Source organism: Equus asinus, chromosome 7, assembly GCF_041296235.1.
Source record: "Equus asinus isolate D_3611 breed Donkey chromosome 7, EquAss-T2T_v2, whole genome shotgun sequence".
Classification (NCBI taxonomy): Eukaryota; Metazoa; Chordata; class Mammalia; order Perissodactyla; family Equidae; genus Equus; species Equus asinus.
This window is the reverse complement of record NC_091796.1, coordinates 68,861,633-68,865,163: the sequence shown is the minus strand read 5'-3', so window position 1 is coordinate 68,865,163 and position 3,531 is coordinate 68,861,633. Positions and strand designations below refer to the sequence as shown.

Below are 3,531 nucleotides of genomic sequence, written 5' to 3'. Positions count from 1 at the left end.
GTCTGTCGCGCTCCAGATTCTGAACGCCTTACCCAAACGTGGTCCTGTCCCTATGCCTGCCACGCCTATTCAGGCAAATCACAGTATGTTGGGAATCTGGTCAGCCGGGAGCCGGTCCTCCTGAGGCCTCTGTTCCCTCACCTGCAAATTTAAGTTGACTCCTAACTTTGGTAACCTTGTTCCCAGCACTGCCCACTGAGCGCCTGAACACTAGCCCATTCTCCCCAAGCTGGTCTGCTTTGTCACCTGCAAGGACCCTGATCTCCAAAGTCCCCAACCTCCTTAGGTCAATAGCGGGAGGAAGGAGTAATTTTTAAGCAATAATATTTAGCCTAGAAAAAGGGGTAATTTGCTGGGCTGGACCTGATAGTCCCAGAGCAAAATCAACTCTAAAAAGAAATTTTCTTTTCTCTTTCTGTTGCATGTCTTTATTGAGATATAATTGATATTCAATAAATTGCACATATTTAAAGTGTACAATTTGATGCATTTTGACATATGTATATGACCATAAAACCATCACCAAAATCAGGATACTAATTGTATCCATTATCTACAAAAGTTTCCTCAGGCCCCTTGTTAATCCCTTTTTCCCTCTCCCTCCCCTGCCTCCCCCACCATTCTCTGCCTTCTGTCACTATAGATAGTTTGCATTTTCTAGGTTATTATATAAATGGAAGCATACAATATGTACTCCTTTGTTGTCTGGCTTCTTTCACTCAGCATAATTATTCTGAGATTCATCCATGTTGTTTGTAGCAATAGTTCATTTTTATTGGTAAATAGTAGTCCATTTTATGGATATACCGCAATTTGTTTAACCATTCATCTGTTGAACATTCAGATTATTTCCAGTTTTCAGCTATTACACATAAAACTGCTCTAAACATTTGCACGCAAGTCTTTAATATTGACACATCTTTCCTGTTCTCTTAAGGAAATAGCTAAAGGTGAAATGGCTGGATCATATGGCAGGAGTATTTTTTAAGAAACTGCCGAACATCTTTCCAAAATGGTTATACCATTTTGCATTCGCATCAGCAGTATGTATTCCAGTTCCTGCACGTCGTCTGGGCATCTGTTATGGTCCACCTTTCTAATTTTAGCAGTCTAGTAGGCATGTTGTGAACTCTCACTGTAGTTTTATCTTGCATTTCTCTAATGCCTAATGATATTGAACACCTTTTTAAAAATACACTTTATTTTTTTAGAGAAGTTGTAGATTCACAGCAAAATTGAGTGGAAAGTACAGAGGGCTCCCATATACCCCCTGATCCCATACCAGCACAACCTCCCCTACTATCAAGAACCCACACCAGAGTGGCACATTTGTTATCATCTCTGAACCTACATTCACACGTCATTATCACCCAAAGTCTATCGTTTACATTAGGGCTCACTCTCAAGTGTACAAATGTAAAATGCTTTTGACAAATGTGTAATAACATGTATCCATCATTATAGTATCACGCAGGATAATTTCACTGTCCTAAAAATCTTCTGTGCTCCACCTATCCATCCTTTCCTCTCCCCAACCCCTGATTTTTGTACTGGCTCCATAGTTTTGCCTTTTCCAGAATGTTGTATACAATCATTCATTGCTTAACAATGGAGATACGTTCTGAGAAATGCATCATTAGGTGATTTCACCGTTGTGGGAACATCATACAGTGTACTCACACAAACCTAGATGCCACAGCCCACTACACACCTAGGCCGTATGGTACTAACCTTATGGGACCACCGTCATTTATGCAGTCCATTGACCAAATCGCCCTTATGCAGCACATGACTGTACTTGCAATCATACAGTATGTAGCCCTTTCACATTGGCTTCTTTCACTTAGTGATATACATTTACATTTCCTTTCTCTCTTTTCATGGCTTGATAGCTCATTTCTGTTTGCTGAGTAATATCCCATTGTCTGGATGTAGTACAGTTTATTCATTCACCTACTGAAGGGCATCTTCATTGCTTTTGAGTTTTGGCAATTATGGATAAAGCTGCCACAAACATCTGTGTGCAGTTTTTTGTGAGGAGAGGTTTTTTTTTTTTTTTTTAAGATTGGCATCTGAGCTAACACCTTTTGCCAATCTTCTTTTCCTTTTTTTTTCCCCCAGCTTTTTCTCCCCAAACACCCCCAGCACACAGCTGCACATTCTAGTTGTGGATCCTTCCAGTTGTGGCATGTGGGGTGCCGCCTCAACATGGCCCGATGACCGGTGCCATGTCAGTGCCTAGGATCCGAACCAGCGAAACCCCGGGCCTCTGAAGTGGAGCCCAAGAACACAACCACTCAGCCATGGGGCCAGCCCCTGTGTGGAGAGGTTTTCAACTCGTTTCAATATATTTACTAAGGAGCATGATTGCTGGATCATATGGTAAGAGTATTTTTAGTTTTCTAAGAAACTAAAGACAGCCAAATGACCTTCCTAAGTGGCTGCACCATTTTGCATTCCCAAGAATGAATGAGAATTCCTGTTGTTCCACATTCTCACCAGCATTTGGTATTGTCACTGTTTTGAATTTCTCCATTCTAATAGGTGTGTAGTGGTATCTCATTTCAATTTGCATTTCCGTGATGACATGTGATCTGGAGCATCTATTGGTATGCTTATTTGCCATCTATATCTTCTTTGGCGAACTGTCTGTTGAAGTTTTGGGCCCATTTTTAAATTGGGTTGTTTGTTTCCTTATTGTTGAATTTTAAAAGTTCTTTGTATATTTTGGATAACAGTCTGCTATGGTCTGAATGTTTGTGTCCTCCCCAGTTTCCTAATCCCTAATGATGGTATAGGAGTCAGGGCTTTTGGGAGGTGATTAGGTCATGAGTGGAGCCCTCCTGATTGAGATTAGTGCCCTTATGCAAGGGCCCCCACAGACCTCCCCAGCCCGTTTTTCTAAAATTAATTTTTTTGAGGAAGATTAGCCCTGAGCTAACATCTGCTGCCAATCCTCCTCCTTTTGCTGAGGAAGACTGGCCCTGAGCTAACATCTGTGCCCATCTTCCTCTACTTTATATGTGGGACGCCTACCACAGCATGGCTTGCCAAGCGGTGCCATGTCTGCACCTGGGATCTGAACCAGCGAACCCCAGGCTACCAAAGCGGAATATGCGAACTTAACTGCTGTGCCACCGGGCGGCCCTCCCTAGCCCCTTCTACACCAAAGGCCCTCACCCGACAACGCTGGCCTCATCTATCTTGGAGTGAGAAATAAACATGCATGTATTTCTAAATAAATATTTAAATAAAAATATAGTAAGTAAGCCACCCAGTTTATGGTGTTTTTATTATAGCAGCCCAAACAGACTAAAACACAGCCCTTTCTATGTCTTTCACAAATATTTTTTCCTGTTTGTGTCTTGTCTTCTCATTCGCTTGACTGGTTGCCACATGGACCATTTCTTTAAAAGGCTGTCCTTTGTTCAGTGTATTGTCTTCGCACCTTTATAAAAAATCAGTTGTCCATATATCTAGGGGCTTATTTCTGGACTGTGTTCTGTTCCATTGACCTATTTGTACAAAACG

General features: G+C 41.7%; 1 long non-coding RNA gene across 1 annotated transcript; it reads left to right on the top strand.

Annotated features, from left to right (window-relative positions):
* The first annotated feature begins 2,247 nt into the window (after window positions 1–2,247).
* On the top strand, window positions 2,248–3,176 carry LOC123287107 (uncharacterized). Its single transcript, XR_006530137.2, has 3 exons — window positions 2,248–2,382; window positions 2,545–2,609; window positions 3,042–3,176. It is a non-coding gene; the product is annotated as an uncharacterized lncRNA (long non-coding RNA).
* The last annotated feature ends 355 nt before the right edge of the window (window positions 3,177–3,531 follow it).